This window comes from Salmo salar, chromosome ssa20 (genome assembly GCF_905237065.1).
Source record: "Salmo salar chromosome ssa20, Ssal_v3.1, whole genome shotgun sequence".
In the NCBI taxonomy this organism is placed as follows: Eukaryota; Metazoa; Chordata; class Actinopteri; order Salmoniformes; family Salmonidae; genus Salmo; species Salmo salar.
This window is the reverse complement of record NC_059461.1, coordinates 22,475,486-22,493,228: the sequence shown is the minus strand read 5'-3', so window position 1 is coordinate 22,493,228 and position 17,743 is coordinate 22,475,486.

The window sequence follows — 17,743 nt, the reverse complement described above, 5'->3', positions numbered from 1 at the left end:
CTTCCCCTGTGGGCATCTGCCTGGCACACAGTGAAGATGATAAGTAAATAACGTTTTAATGGCCTCTGAATGGGTGGTTGTAATCTGCACAGGCTCAAGGTGTACAGGGCACCAAAGGAGACTGGGTACAATCTGCAGTGCCAGGTTATTATTAGTGCTATCATAGATCAGATAGAGGAGGAGAATGAAGTGTGATTAGGAATTTGGGGCTCCTGTCTACTTGTGTGGCGCTGTCAGGGCCGGTAGGAAGGGGAGCCTGGCTAAGGTCATGGATAAAGGATGCCACCTCAGGGTGGCCCCAAGGGACCTACTCACCACATTACCCATATAGAGGGGAACATACTGCAACTATGAACTAAAAGTCAGAGGGGGAACAAAAGTTAACTTTTAACCTTTGTCTTCAAACCTTCCCATCTGTCTTAATATCATGTCTCCTTACATCACGTCTGAAGTAAGTTGATGCAGTGCACATGAGTGCGGCTGCTGCCAATGTCTATGTTAAAAACCTAACCACATGTACAAAAACATTCCGTTAACCAGTACTAATATACTTAGCAGGTGTGGGGTGTATTATTGTCGCTCAAAAGTACTTGCAGCGACACACAGTGTAATGTTCTCTCCCAGAGATCACCTTTCATACATTCAGAGGTAACCAAAAGATAGGTTCCACATGGGAGGGATGGAATGTAGAATGAGTAGCCTACAGCTGACTGAAATGCAGTGGTGGTGCCAACTGTAAATCAATGCTGGCCAATGTAATTTCATACTGGATCCTAGATTTGTGAACATAATCACAAAGTGCTGAGGATGCCAGGATACGCTCTGCTTGAGTTAACTCTACTATTCTGACTTACATCTGAATAGACTGCAGATTGATCTATACATGATCAAAACTCTTATAATTTGGGTCTGTTTCATGTATATTTCCTACCTATGGGGACAGAATAGATTCAGGATGCCCTGTGGATGCCATCCTCACCTTGTGTTGGGCTTGAAAAAAGACATCAAAGCATTCAGAAACAAATAGAACAGCAAAATACCTACATGAAAATAATAATTGTGCTGTAGATGAGTCGGTGTATTTTAATTGCATTTAATGTTTGTATTCGGTCCTTAATACAATGTAATTACACTAACCAGTATTGTAGTCAATTGTAATGACTCGTAGTTACACTGTAATAACAACATGCAACTAACTGGTGGTTATTGCAGTCTGTAACTATAGCGCTGTTGTCACGACTTCCGCCGAAATCAGCTCCTCTCCTTGTTCAGGCAGCGTTCGGTGGTGGACGTCACCGGCTTTCTAGCCATCGCAGCTCCATTTTCATGTATCCATTTGTTATGTCTTGTTCCCTGCACACCTGGTTTTCATTCCCCAATCAATCTACATGTATTTATTCCTTTGTTCCCCATCATGTCTTTGTGTAGGATTGTTTGTGTTACGTGTTTGTTGTTGACGCGCCATACTGGCTTGTATTTTCCGTGTTATTTTCACGAAGATGTTTATTGTTAAACATAATTCTTGTGACTGTTTTGCGCGTTTTGCACATTTTCCTAAATAAAGTGTGCGCCTGTTCACAAATCTCTGCTCTCCTGCACCTGACTTCGCTACCAGTACGCACACACCTGACAGCTGTTATAACACCAAATGCTTGTTACCGTGCTTGTTTCCACTAAATTCACCAATTTAGTGTTTAGTTTATTCTCAGCTGCATCCGATTCAGTAGTAAATGTCACAAGGTTGTAATCTCTTGTGGACAAATGCAGTGGGTGTCCCAGATTACAAAGGTTGGAGGCTCAATAGACTCTAATTACCTACCTGTGTATGCGCACTCTTCAAAAACTCCACTCAATGTTGTTGCTAGCACTTGCCCCCCAAAAAGTGTAACATATGGGTTAATTTGGTTGAGTTTACAAAAACAGATCAGGTCTACCATACATGTGTCATCCCAGACTATAATAAAAAAAATATTAATGTGAACGTTACCCATTATGACAACCTGTCACTTGCCATCCAAGTGAGAGGATGAACCCACAAGTACACTACCGAGTACATGCAATATCTGCATAAGTACAATGTAGTTACTAAGTGCTACACACGATTTAGCAAGTTAGGTAGGGGACGATTATGGCCAAGGAGGTGTGTGTGCATGGACGTCGGAGGATCTGGCTGAGGAGATCGCCAGGGCGTCGGATCCCAGAGGTCGCTTGAGGGAGGACGTTAGAGTGATGGCGGCTGAAGCGGGCATGAGTGCTTCGTCTAATGTGTTTCGCGCGGATTCTGGTGGGCGGACCGAAGGGGTGACGTCGACGTGGCGGGACGAGGAATCTGGGGCTCAGGATGTAAACAAACATGGCGGCGCCCAGCCCCCGGCTGCGTCCGTATCCGTTAAGACCCCAAAGTATTCCGGTAAGGCGGATTGGGAAGCTTTTCATGCTCAGTTTGAAGTGTTAGCTCATTTTAGGGGGTGGTCGAATGAAGATAGGGCACTGCAGTTGGCTTTATGCCTGACGGATGATGCTCTGGCCTGTTTGATATTGATTAGCCCCGAGGACAGACGCGATTATGGTGCCTTAGTGGGAGCACTGAGGAGGCGCTATGGACAGTGTATACAGCCCGGGCTGCTGCGCTCCGAACAGAGTAATAGACGCAGGCAGCCTGGAGAGCCTCTACGGGTGCTAGCTAATGACATTGAGAGCCTCTCTCGGCGGGCATATGCTCACATGCCCCCCTCCGTGCAGAAGAGCTAGCACGGGACCAGTTCATACAGGCGCTTTCTCCTACGGAGCTGCGCATACAGACCCAGCTGGCTCATCCTGAGTCATTGCAGATAGTCTTGGAGATGGCTTTGGAGAGGGAGCTGGTGTGGGCTGGGGCTTCAGCTGGGTCTTTGGTGGGGGCGCAGGGAGGCAGACCCTCTGGGCGAGCTGGGGGGGCAGAGCAGCCCAGAGCCGGAAAAGCCTGCATGCGTGGCTGATATGACAGAACTCATTCGTGCTGTGTCGCTACAGGTGGAACGAAACACACGCCGTGGTCCCCGGGTCTGCTGGGGTTGTGGCCAGCCAGGCCATCTGCGCCGGGATTGCCCCGAGTCCCCCGGAGCTCAGGGAAACGGCTCGGGGTCCGCATTGACCGGGTAGTGCGGACCCCTGGCTTTCTATCCCAACCACCACCATCTTCTTCAGGAGGAGCCCACCGGCCCAGACGGGGAAGCAAGGCTCCACTTCCCCCAGAAGCAGACGTGGGCAAGCGGACGGAGCCTGTTGTTGGGGTGGGCCGGACCTGTGTTGGGGACTTTTGTCATGTCCTTGTCACTGTGGAGGGGTTGCCCTGCTCTGCCCTGGTGGACACTGGGTCCACAGTAACCCTGGTGAGGCCAGATATTGTACCAGGTTGGATTCAGTGTGAGCCCACAACTGTGCAGCTCTGCACAGTCACAGGTGAGCTGGACCCATAAAAGGGAAGGGAATAATGATTCTGACAGTAGGGGGCAGGACTGTGCGTCATCCCGTGTGGGTGGCGGCTGTGCAGGACCCTTGTATCCTGGGGTTGGACTTTCTTAGGAGCACAGGCTGCCAGTTAGACCTAAATGGGGGCACACTGAGCTTCCAGGGAGGGCCTGCAGTCACCCTGGCCCCCCCTAATATCACATACACTCAACCCAACAAACCCTTTACTCCAACAGTTAAAGCAGCAGAGACTCATGCCCCCCCCCCCCCCCACATCTGTGTGTGACTTTTCCCAGCCCCTCTGTCACCTACGGCTGTGTGTTACATTCCCCCAGCTACCCCCACGACACAGCCCTCCGTGAGCCCCGGCCGCACCCCACCAGCCCAGCTACCCCAGATGGGAGAGGAGAGGACACTGTCTGCAGTGAGGGAGATATGGGGAGGAACTGTGTTGGTCTTGACCCTGAGCAGCAGGAACGGTTGTGGCAGTTGCTGTTTGAATTCAGAGACAGCTTTGCGCTGAGTGAGGAAGAGGTGGGTCAGACTCATCTGGTGCAGCATGAGATCGACACAGGTGACGCTCGACCCATCAAGATGCGTCCCCGCCGTATCCCGCTGGCACGCCAGGAGGCGGCAGACAAGGCTGTGTTGGAGATGCAGCGGGCAGACTTCATCGAGCCCTCAGACAGCCCCTGGGCGGCGCCGGTTGTCATGGTTCCTAAGAAGGGGGGCAAGCTGAGGTTCTGTGCGGACTACAGGCGGCTGAATGAGGTAACCAGGAAGGACTCATACCCCATACCACATATCGATGAGTCGCTGGACCTGGTTAGGGGGTCCTCCTGGTTCTCCTCACTAGACCTCCGCAGTAGCTACTGGCAGGTGCCCCTCTCCCCAGAAGCCAGAGCCAAAACTGCGTTCTCCACTAACAGAGGACACTGGCAGTTCAAGGTCCTGTGCTTCGGCCTGTGCAACGCTCCAGCTACTTTTGAGCGTTTGATGGACAGGGTGCTGGATGGCATCCCCCGACAGCAGTGTCTGGTATACCTCGATGACATCCTGGCACATGGCAGCTCCTTCCAGTCAGCCCTGGTGGCGCTACGGAGTGTGCTGGAGCGGGTGGCTGCCGCAGGTCTGAAGCTCCACCCCGAGAAGTGCCACTTCATGAGGAGAGAGGTGTCCTTCCTGGGCCACCAGGTGGGGAAGGAGGGGATCAGCACCATGGAGGACAAGGTGTGGGCTGTCCGAGACTGGCCCACCCCCACCGACCAGCGTCAGCTGAAGAGCTTCCTGGGCCTGGCCTCGTACTACAGGAGGTTTGTACGGGGCTTCTCAAGCGTCGCTGCTCCCCTGAACCGCCTGCTGCCGAAGGACAAGTCCTTCACTTGGACAGGGGGGTGTGAGGAGGCCTCAGGAGGGAGGAGAAGGTGGCAAAGAGCTTCCTAGGGTTAGAGGCAGATGCTTGGAATTTAGAGTGGGAGAAAGTGGCTTTAGCAGCAGAGACAGAAGAGGAAAATGTAGAGAGGAGGGAGTGAAAGGATGCCAGGTCCGCAGGGAGGCGAGTTTTCCTCCATTTCCGCTCGGCTGCCCGGAGCCCTGTTCTGTGAGCTCGCAATGAGTCGTCAAGTCACGGAGCAGGAGGGGAGGACCGAGCCGGCCTGGAGGATAGGGGACATAGAGAGTCAAAGGATGCAGAAAGGGAGGAGAGGAGGGTTGAGGAGGCAGAATCAGGAGATAGGTTGGAGAAGGTTTGAGCAGGTTTGAGCAGAGGGAAGAGATGATAGGATGGAAGAGGAGAGAGTAGCGGGGGAGAGAGAGCGAAGGTTGGGACGGCGCAATACCATCCGAGTAGGGGCAGAGTGAGAAGTGTTGGATGAGAGCGAGAGGGAAAAGGATACAAGGTAGTGATCGGAGACTTGGAGGGGAGTTGCAATGAGATTAGTGGAAGAACAGCATCTAGTAAAGATGAGGTCAAGCGTATTGCCTGCCTTGTGAGTAGGGGGGGAAGGTGAGAGGGTGAGGTCAAAAGAGGAGAGGAGTGGAAAGAAGGAGGCAGAGAGGAATGAGTCAAAGGTAGACGTGGGGAGGTTAAAGTGACCCAGAACTGTGAGAGGTGAGCCATCCTCAGGAAAGGAACTTATCAAGGCGTCAAGCTCATTGATGAACTCTCCAAGGGAACCTCGAGGGTGATAAATGATAAGGATGTTAAGCTTGAAAGGGCTGGTAACTGTGACAGCATGGAATTCAAAGGAGGCGATAGACAGATGGGTCAGGGGAGAAAGAGAGAATGTCCACTTGGGAGAGATGAGGATCCCAGTGCCACCACCCCGCTGACCAGAAGCTCTCGGGGTGTGTGAGAACACGTGGGCAGACGAGGAGAGAGCAGTAGGAGAGAGCAGTAGGAGTAGCAGTGTTATCTGTGGTAATCCATGTTTCCGTCAGCGCCAAGAAGTCGAGGGACTGGAGGGTAGCATAGGCTGAGATGAACTCTGCCTTGCTGGCCGCAGACCGGCAGTTCCAGAGGCTGCCGGAGACCTGGAACTCCACGTGGGTCGTGCGCACTGGGACCACCAGGTTAGAGTGGCAGCGGCCACGCGGTGTGTAGCGTTTGTATGGCCTGTGCAGAGGGGAGAGAACAGGGATAGACAGACACATAGTTGACAGGCTACAGAAGAGGCTACGCTAATGCAAAGGAGATTGGAATGACAAGTGGACTACACGTCTCAAATGTTCAGAAAGTGAAGTTCATATTAACCATTATTCAACCAAGCTTAATAGGCTTACAATTTGGCAAGCACGAATGACTATCTTAAAATATACAGTTGAATTCGGATGTTTACATACACCTTAGCCAAATACATTTAAACTAAATTTTTCACAATTCCTGACATTTAATCCTAGTAAAAATTCCCTGTCTTAGGTCAGTTAGGATCACCAATTTATTTTAAGAATGTGAAAAAATAATTTTGGCCCATTCATCCTGACAGAGCTGGTGTAACTGAGTCAGGTTTGTAGGCCTCCTTGCTCGCACACGCTTTTGTCCCCATGTGCAGTTGCAAACCGTAGTCTGGCTTTTTTATGGCGGTTTTGGGGCAGTGGCTTCTTCCCTGCTGAGCAGAGTTTCAGGTTATGTCGATATAGGACTCGGTTTACTGTTTATATAGATACTTTTGTACCTGTTTCCTCCAGCATCTTCACAAGGTCCTTTGCTGTTGTTCTGGGATTAATTTGCACTTCTCGCACCAAAGTACGTTCATCTCTAGGAGACAGAACGCGTCTCCTTCCTGAGCGGTATGACAGCTGCGTCTTCCCATGGTGTTTATACTTGCGTACTATTGTTTGTACAGATGAACGTGGTACCTTCAGGCGTTTGGAAATTGCTCCCAAGGATGAGCCAGACTTATGGAGGTCTACAATTAGCTGATTTCTTTTGATTTTCCCATGATGTCAAGCAAAGAGGCACTGAGTTTGAAGGTAGGCCTTGAAATACATCCACAGGTACACCTCCAATTGACTCAAAGGATGTCATTTAGCCTATCAGAAGCTTCTAAAGCCATGAAATCATTTTCTGGAATTCTCCAAGCTGTTTAAAGGCACAGTCAACTTAGTATATGTAAACTTCTGACCCACTGGAATTGTGATACAGTGAATTATAAGTGAAATAATCTGTCTGTAAACAATTGTTGGAAAAATTACTTGCGTCATGCACAAAGTAGATGTCCTAACCGACTTGCCAAAACTATAGTTTGTTAACAAGAAATTTGTGGAGTGGTTGAAAAATGAGTTTTAATGACTCCAACCTAAGTGTATGTAAACTTTAAACTTTAAATTTACAGACAGACAAGTGCACAATCCAACACTTTAATTTACAGAATAATTTACCAACACAGTATTTGTGTTAATTGAGTCCGCCAAATCGGAGGCAGTAGGGCTGACAACGCGTTATATTGACAGCTGCGCGAATTGTCTCATATTGGTGTCTTGCCTGAGAATTCCAAATGTAACAAGTACTTTTAGGTTTCAGGGAAAATGTATGGGAGTAAAAAGTACATATTTTCTTTAGGAATGTTGCGGAGTAAAAGTAAAAGTTGTCCAAAATATAAATAGTTAAGTAAATTACAGATACCCAAAGTAGTACTTCAAAGTATTTTTACTTAAGGACCACAGCGGGTCTGTGTGAATGGTTCTCTGCTTTCTTGCAGGTAAATGAACACTTCCATTGTTGAACACCTCCTTCATTTGAAATGCAAACAGACACATGGTTAAAAGGCCCAGTGCTGTAAAAGTGAAGATACCTTAATAGAAAATGACTCTATTAAAGTGAAAGCCACCAGTAAAATTCTACTTGAGTAAAAGTCTAAAAGTATTTGGTTTTAAATATACTTAAGTATCAAAAGTAAATTGAATTGCTAAAATATTCTTAACTATCAAAAGTAAAAGTATAAATAATAAAACATTCCTGATATTTAGTAAACTAGACGGCACTATTTTCTTTTTCTTTTTTTATATTTATGGGTAGCCAGGGGCATACTAATACAGTCAGACATACTGTAATTTACAAACAAAGTGTGTTTACTGAGTCCGTCAGATCAGAGGCAGGTGGGATGACCAGGGATGTTCACTTGATAAGAGCATAAATTGGACCATTTTCCAGTCCCGCTAAGCATTCAAATGTAACGAGTACTTTGGGTGTCAGGGGAAATGTGTGGAGTAAAAATAACATTATTTTCTTTAGGAATGTAGTGAAGTAAAAGTTGTCAAAAATAGAAATAGTAAAGTAAAGTACAGATACCCTTAAAACGACTTAAGTAGTACTTTAAATTATTTTTACTGAAGTAATTTACACCACTGGGAATATTACTTTGAAATTGTGAAAATGATGATAATGCCCTTTTATTGTAAGAGCTGTTTGAAAATACCGGCAGACATTTCAACCTGTTTTTGTTGGGAGGGAGTTTTGGCCTACTTGGTTACATCACCAGGCTGTAAATGAGTTAATAGACCAATAAGAAAGAGAGTTCCAAACCTCTCTGCCAATAACAGCTATTTTTCTCCACTCAGACCACTACCAGAAAATCTTAGCTAAATTATTTCTTGAGAAATTGCACTTTGCTAAGAAGATACTTTGTTTCTTTTTGACCATTTTAATTGAAAACAATTACAGTAAGGCACTTAATTGTTACCCAGAAATGATTTGATATTAAGATAAAAACGGCTGCATCGGACCTTTAGCCTATCCAAGCTGCTTTACAATGGCATATCATCAGAGATGCTTCGGCTTGCCCATTGATGTGCAGAATAGGCTATATTAATTATTGTAGGCTAAGGGAGAAGTCGAAATGCACACAATAGTTACCCGGGGGAAATTGGTATTTATGTAATTTAGTCCAGGGGAGGGTCATGTAATTTGTAATAAATTAAATGTCACATTGCTCAGGAATTAGTTGCTTATTATAGTATCTGATGTGTGCCCGATGATGCCCCTGATTCCTGATTCTCTGCTGGCCACGCAATATAAAGTGCACCTAGTGTGGTCTCAATAAAATAAAATGATCCATACAATATCCCACCCTTTCTAAAAAAGATGGTCCACTGGCGCCGGTCCATGGAGGAATGCTTGCCATCTGCAGAATATTTGTCTTGATTTAGATATTTTTTAAATTGTGGTTTGCGGCATATTTGACTCAAATAAATACTTGCCATAGGCCTACAGTAGGGGAGAGCGAGGTACAGTGGGGAGAACAAGTATTTGATACACTGCCGATTTTGCAGGTTTTCTTACTTACAAAGCATGTAGAGGTCTGTAATTTTTATCATAGGTACACTTCAACTGTGAGAGACGGAATCTAAAACAAAAATCCAGAAAATCACATTGTATGATTTAAGTAATTAATTTGCATTTTATTGCATGACATAAGTATTTGATCACCTACCAACCAGTAAGAATTCCGGCTCTCACAGACCTGTTAGTTTTTCTTTAAGAAGCCCTCCTGTTCTCCACTCATTACCTGTATTAACTGCCCCTGTTTGAACTTGTTACCTGTATAAAAGACACCTGTCCACACACTCAATCAAACAGACTCCAACCTCTCCATAATGGCCAAGACCAGAGAGGAGTGTAAGGACATCAGGGATAAAATTGTAGACCTGCACAAGGCTGGGATGGGCTACAGGACAATAGGAAAGCAGCTTGGTGAGAAGGCAACAACTGTTGGCGCAATTATTAGAAAATGGAAGAAGTTCAAGATGACGGTCAATCACCCTCGGTCTGGGGCTCCATGCAAGATCTCACCTTGTGGGGCATCAATGATCATAAGGAAGGTGAGGGATAAGCCCAGAACTACACGGCAGGACCTGGTCAATGACCTGAAGAGAGCTGGGACCACAGTCTCAAAGAAAACCATTAGTAACACACTACGCCATCATGGATTAAAATCCTGCAGCACATGCAAGGTCCCGCTGCTCAAGCCAGCGCATGTCCAGGCCCGTCTGAAGTTTGCCAATGACCATCTGGATGATCCAGAGGAGGAATGGGAGAAGGTCATGTGGTCTGATGAGACAAAAATAGAGCTTTTTGGTCTAAACTCCACTCACCATGTTTAGAGGAAGAAGAAGGATGAGTACAACCCCAAGAACACCATCCCAACCATGAAGCATGGAGGTGGAAACATCATTCTTTGGGGATGCTTTTCTGCAAAGGGGACAGGACGACTGCACTGTATTGAGGGGAGGATGGATGGGGCCATGTATCGCGAGATCTTGGCCAACAACCTCCTTCCCTCAGTAAGAGGATTGAAGATGGGTCGTGGCTGGGTCTCCAGCATGACAACGACCCGAAACACACAGCCAGGGCAACTAAGGAGTGGCTCCGTAAGAAGCATCTCAAGGTCCTGGAGTGGCCTAGCCAGTCTCCAGACCTGAACCCAATAGAAAATCTTTGGAGGGAGCTGAAAGTCCATATTGCCCAGCGACAGCCCTGAAACCTGAAGGATCTGGAGAAGGTCTGTATGGAGGAGTGGGCCAAAATCCCTGCTGCAGTGTGTGCAAACCTGTGTGCAAACCTGGAACTACAGGAAACATATGATCTCTGTAATTGCAAACAAAGGTTTCTGTACCAAATATTAAGTTCTGCTTTTCTGATGTATCAAATACTTATGTCATGCAATAAAATGCAAATGAATTACTTATAAATCATACAATGTGATTTTCAGGATTTTTGTTTTAGATTCCGTCTCTCACAGTTGAAGTGTACCTATGATCAAAATTACAGACCTCTACATGCTTTGTAAGTAGGAAAACTGCAAAATCGGCAGTGTATCAAATACTTGTTCTCCCCACTGTATGTTGTCACACTTTTCATGCTGCCTAACATTTACTGTGCACAATATATCACAATGGTATAAATGAAAGATGGAAGTCGTGGGCACATATGTTGTATTCATTACATCTTCATATCTTATTTCAGTACGGAGTTGTAGACCGTTAAATAGAGAGTGTGCACTTACGATAATTTGCCCCATCAGCGGGTAAATTGTCACACTACATCAGGTAAATTGTCACATTGGATTATCAACAAATAACAACACAACTAATTAATTGTTACTATCAAAATAAAAACAATCATGCTTAGAGAATCTGGCAAATCATGCCTTTCAATCAAAACAATAATGCTGGCAGGGCACACATTAATTAAGTGGTACGACCACTTTACTTTGAACTTTGAAATCGAACGTTCTCTGGAGGCACATAGATCCACAGTAATTGTTGGAATCGGAATGGAATGTAATGCTGCAGATAACTTGCTTAAATGTTTAAAGTCTTAACAAAACAGACGTGGTGTTTAAACACACTAATGCACTAATGCACAGTTTTGTAACAGCCTATACGACTGACTAATCAGACTCATCTCCTAGAGTCACAGTGCTGGCACACATAAATTGCCTGGCCTGAGGTGCAAGCATCATGGGCCCATTTGTTGCATCTCACACACTTCACCCAAGTCTCCTTTAGAAGGCTGTTTGAAAATGGCTCCACACAGATGAAGCAGAAGCACTCCTCTTCATCTGATGATGACTTTACTACGATTTTTCTTTTTTTAGCTGCCGCCTTGTTCTTTGCAGTTCCAGATTTTGACTCTCCCCCTTGCTTCCCTTTCTTCGAAAACAGCCTTTTGCTAGATTGTGCCTTATTCTTTTCCATTTCTAGTGCCTGGTTCACTGGTGTGTCAGTTATAATTGCCGTTTTGCGCTGTTTTCATCCTTTGCAAGCTGGTTTTCGGGGCCAGCTTTTGGATATGGCCGGATGTCTTCTGGCGTTGGTAGTCTGCTGTTAGCAATGGCATTGCTGGGCGACGGTGAGCTGGTGCTAGCATAAGAACTGGGGCAAGTCTGTGTCTGAGCTCATGCTAGGCAGGGTTGGAATGGTGCTGGGGCCTGGCAGGTTGGTGTTGGGGCCTGGCAGGGCTGAAATGGTGCTGGAGCCTGGCAGGTTGGTGCTTGGGCCTGGCAGGGCTGGAATGTTGCTGGGGCCTGGCAGGGCAGGGTTGGTGCTGGGGCCTGGTAGGGTTGGGTTCTGAATGGGTCGATCTGTAACATAGGCTGGCGCAAACTCGGTTTCCAGAAATACATCCCTGTTGTAAGGTGGTAGCCCAGCCACCCTAAAGCCATCCTGAATGTTCAAGGGGGTTGCAGCCAGAGGATAGGCGATTGCCACAATCCCAGTGATGTTATAAATTGACATTGTCTTCCCGGGATTGTTCCTCATCCAGGCGTCACACACGGTTTTGATGTGCCTCTTTAGCGGCCCACAGACATACCTGTCTAAGGGTTGAAGATGATGAGAACAATGGGGTGGGAATGACAGCATAATTATGCCAATTTATTTGGCATAATTGAGTCCATCAATGGACAGATGAGACTTGTGGTTATCCAAAAGGAGTAAACAGGGCTTCCACTCCGAGCTGGCCTTTTCTTTTTCTGTCCACATTGGCGCGAACTTCAACTGGTGTGCCACAGCAAACTGGTAGGCAAGTCTTCTGACCTCACTTGGTGATAGACAAAATAAATGTCAGCTGACCTAGTAATGTACTGAACAAGCTGCATCTCCAAATCAGGTGAAAAAACCTGCCGTGGCTTTGAATAGACAACCACTCTTGTTGGCGTGGCTGTCTGACTTTCAACTTCTTCTCTGGTAACCTTTTGACAATACGGAATCAGAGTACAGTCATTTATGTCAAAATCCTTCACTGTAATCCTGATTTATTTGTTCTGCAACTTCACCTGCCTCACTGCCTTTAACATTATGGCAGGTGGTGTGCTGCCATTCTCTGTCTTGCTTTTATAATTTCTAACCATCTTTCTTCCCTTCCCCTATTTCTTTCCTTCCTTCCTTCCTTTCTTCTTTCCTTCAAAAACACATTTCCTCACTGCAATTACATATTCATTACAGGCATATTAAGCCCACCTCCCTGTCTACTATCCTTGTTACCACAATGCAATTCATAACACCACACTAAATTCATGACACTGTATAAAGCAGTTTGTGTGTGTGTGGTGTCATGACGTTGGCCTGTGGGTAAGGTTTATGACCCCCGCCCCCAATAAATACCTTTCTCCCCTCTCTCTCTTGACTCTACTGAAGGACTCTTGAATAGCCTTTGTTAAAAATAGAGAGTCTGGGAGCATCAAACGGTGGGGGGAAAGGAACCATATTTCGGTAATCCAACCAGTGGAAAATATGTGTTGGTACTTAATGAATATGATGCCAGTTCGGTTGTCATCTGAGACATTATGACTGATGACAGGATGACATAAACTGTATCTGGGAAAGTCTACACATTCTAGTTATCAGATTCACATGGAATTGTTGTGCAATTTAAATGTTTAAATATAAAACTATTTGTGAAAAGATTAAATGTAATTTTAGCTTCCAAATGAGGGAATTGGGTTTTCATAAGGTTAGAGCTCTGCTCAATCAGTGGCCCGCCCCTGTAAAGAGACATGGGTTATAAACTATGAAACACACCCTTCTCTCCCTCCACTATATAAGACCTTGACGAAAATGTATCCTTCTGTTCCGAGTACGCGAGGCCTGCAGCCTCTGCGTTAAAAGGGCGAATAACTTTCTGTTCCGGGTACATTAGGGCGACGGTCCGATGTCAGAAGGATTCAAATAATAACTACAGAACGAAGCCAACCTGAACATGAGCTTTGGTTGCGAATGGTATGAACTTTGAACTCTTATTCACTACAGAAGTGATACTTCCTAGCCGTTGAGTTAGCAGCGGCCGTTGTAAACGTGGGCTAGGAAAGGACCGACGACGTACCCAGTCTAACACACAACAACGATACTACAACGTATCCAATTTATCACCGGTGACATTCTTCCGAGGACAGGAAGATCTCTGTTGGCCAACACGGCCAGCATCTACAACCAACCTACCAACCTACCAAGCGCAGCTCAGAGTTAATATTTATTGCATTTTCAAATGGGCGGTAATTTAGAATGCATAAGATACTGTATTTACGATAGCATGGCTTCTCCCTTTGTTCCTCAGTCATTCGGGTTCCGTACACCAGGGACGTTTTCTGTATGACACAATTTGCATTCTGTATATATGCAATTCTGTGTGATTAGTTACATATTTAGTAAATAAATAATTAAACCCAATTTTGTATTGCTGATTCAACTTGTTAGCCAGGGTTCGTGAAGATAACCAAGAATTTACAACTTTCAGATGAGACTGAAATAAGGTGACGATTAATATTGACTGCTATTGATGTAAAATATTACTAGGTTTACTAAGAATTTATTCGGAAGATAACAGCTCTATAAACATTATTTCGTGGTGCCCCGACTTTCTAGTTAATTACAATTACATGATTAGCTCAATCAGGTAATATTAATTACAGGGAAAGGATTTTATAGAATAGCATGTCATATCACTTAATCCGGCATAGACAAAGACACGTCAGTGGATATACTGTCTCATACAGTAGGCATGTAGTGTTAGTAGACACACACACACACACACACACACACACACACACACACACACACACACACACACACACACACACACACACACACACACACACACACACACACACACACACACACACACACACACACACACACACACACACACACACACACACACACACACACACACACACATGCCAGAGCCTGTCTTCTGTAGTCCAGGGATATGTCTGCTGCTCTAAACTATACGTATATATAATAATAATTTACAATAACATTTAAAACTATTATGATTACACAATATCACAATATTTTTGAGCATGTTCTATGTGTCTATGTATACTGGGGCAAGTTTTCACTTGTGAAGATTTACCCCAAGGTCATTGAGACAACTTGCCCCAAACTGACATGTGTGCTAATGTTGGCTAAATCTCAAGTTTAGCTCAACATAGGACTGCAGCTAAAGTATAAAAATACATGTTATTGTCTCCTCTACTTAGTGCAAAATTATAACTTTGAACATTCATACCTAACAAAGTTTTATTGCATAAAATGTAAAGTGCCCATTTTTTACTTTTGAAGGGAAAAAATAAGAAACTTGTGCTCACCTCAGATTAGGGTGACCTTGACCACATGTGAACAGAAAGTTGACCATAGAACATGTAGTCAAACAAAGTAGCTATTTGATTTTTGAGATAGCGCCTCTAGTGTTGGAGGTATGAACAGTTTGACTGCTTACCTGTGTGACAACTTACCTTGCTCTCCCCTACCTGTGCAATGCGCTGAACTATGCATGCTGCAGTAAACTAATTGTGTTGCCATGACTAAGTATAGCTACACTAAACACACACGCACACACAAGCTAGCCCTGTTGTGCAGCCTGCACGGTCTCTGTCTCTCTCTGATTTGTTTAAAATAACAGCTGACCACCAAAACCTTTCTGTGTGATATGTCAGACTTGCCACAGCAATGATACTATGAAGCCATCGAAAAATGTTAAACAAAGCATCCACATCTCAAGGATAAAACAGACGATTTATTTGAACAAAAAAGAGATGGCCAACAAAACAAAAATGCTGCACAATGATGTTACAGACAATTGAGAGTTTACTGAAGAATTCAAACAGTACTTACTCTCTTATAACATTTCCAAGTGTCAGAATCCTTTCACTATAGTTGATAAGTTGGTCATACCCTCAGTCATTGATGCTTGCCGAGTGGTTTTAGGCCCAATTGCTGCTACGAAGATCAGTGAAATCCCCCTTTAAAATGACACAGTCATGCATAGAATCCAGGATATGGCAGATGATATTAAATCAATGCAGGTTTTAGACAGAGCCGCACATCAAATTGGTTTGCAATCCAATTAGATGAGACAACTGACATTTAAAATGCCCTCTTCTTGTATATATTCACTACATACTGTATATGAAGAATTTATTTGTTGCAAAGATTTGCCTCAGAATACAACTACAGGTGAAATATTCTGTGATCTGAAAGAGTACATAATGGGACATGGATTACAATGGGACCGTTGTATCGGGATCTGTAGGCCAACCCAAGAGACTGCTGCTCAACCTAACCAGGCAGGGACACGCAAGAGACCTTTTCCAAGCAAAAGATAAAATTGCAGATTTCAAGAAAAAGCTAGGCGTCTGGAGAGACCAAGTAGATAGTCATTTTCGATACGTTCTCTCTATTCTTAACTCTGGCTGATGTGGATGATGTAGACATGGATCACATGTGTATGATACTGGAGCTCTCCTGTGACCAAGGCCAGCACACTCATTTTAATGAGATGCGCCTGTCCACATTCTGGCTGTTCAGCAGTGGAGAATACCCGCCTGCCCAAACAACATACTAACTCCAAGTCAGTCAGGAGCAAGCCAGGTAGCCTAAGAAGGAACAATAATTCATTATTATTATTTCAAGGCTGTGGAATTAAAAAAGATGCTGCATGTCTCCAGTTATGTAAAATGTCGTAGAATTGCATGAAATGCATTTATAGAAGGAAATGTTTTCTCGGACCACAAATAAGATGATAGATTCATGCAGTGCTTTTATTATAATGTACAGTATGTATTTTCCCCCTTGTCTGCGATGGTCTGCAAATCTTCTGGCTACTTTGCCATGTAATGCTGACAAAACGAAGGACAGTTTCAAAAACGGCATATCTAAGGCTGTTCTAGGAGTGGGGGTAAAGGGTAGCCATGTTCTCAGCTATCCACTTTATACTTGCAATTATTATTTTGGGTATAGGGCATGGTCACTTGTTTTTATTTCAAGCATTCAGGGAGGGTCAGGTAAAAATATATTTTACTGAAGGGAGGGCAATCCATTTTCATTTCAGAGATCCGATTTTTCTCCAGGCATCCCTCATTAGAAATACGTAGTCAGTCCCTAACTTGGTTGTTTAACACCCCTGTTGTGGTCGTTTCATGTTAATTCATTCTGCGTTCCCGGTCCAAAATCACTGCCCAATTATAGCTGATTATAAATCCATAATAATACATATATTATCACCTAATGTTGTGTTAGATATTTTTATCAACTTAAGTTCTTGTGAACATTGAACATTTTGAACTTCTATTTGCTATTTATGGCCTGTAGGAATCATTGACCTGAGCTCATACAACTCGTTTTTGAGTTAAAAAAAGCATAATGTATTGATTATTTTGACTATAACAAATACTCAGATGAAACATATTGTGCTATTTATCACAGACTACTTCCCTATCAGTTTCCTGGCCTCTCTCCTCCTCACCAGTGTCATGATCAAAGATATGATCAAGAACCTCACATACAGTATATTGTTTGGTCATTGTGCTACCACAGAATGAATTGTGTGCAAGGCCTCAAAAAAGCTTTATATACCAGAGCTGTGAGAAAAGTTCTATATATTATTGAAACAGTGTTGCAATTGTTTGTGAGAATGCCAACAGGTGTGGTTCCCGTGGGGGGAAGATTCTATTGGGGAAAGGTTCCCGTGGGGGTTGACATGGAATCCAAGAAGGGGAGTGAGGCGTGTGTGTGTGTGTGTGTGTGTGTGTGTGTGTGTGTGTGTGTGTGTGTGTGTGTGTGTGTGTGTGTGTGTGTGTGTGTGTGTGTGTGTGTGCGTGTGTGTGTGTGTGTGTGTGTGTGTGTGTGTGTGTGTGCACTCAAACACACATGCATGTGAGGGTCTGGGAGAGGAAGTGTGTCCATCTGATGAATGGGCATGTGCCTGAACTCAATTTTATACACTAATTGTAGTCTCACCCATTCATTTCTAATGACTGGTCATTTTTGACAGGGAACGCCACAGGTGTACAAAGTT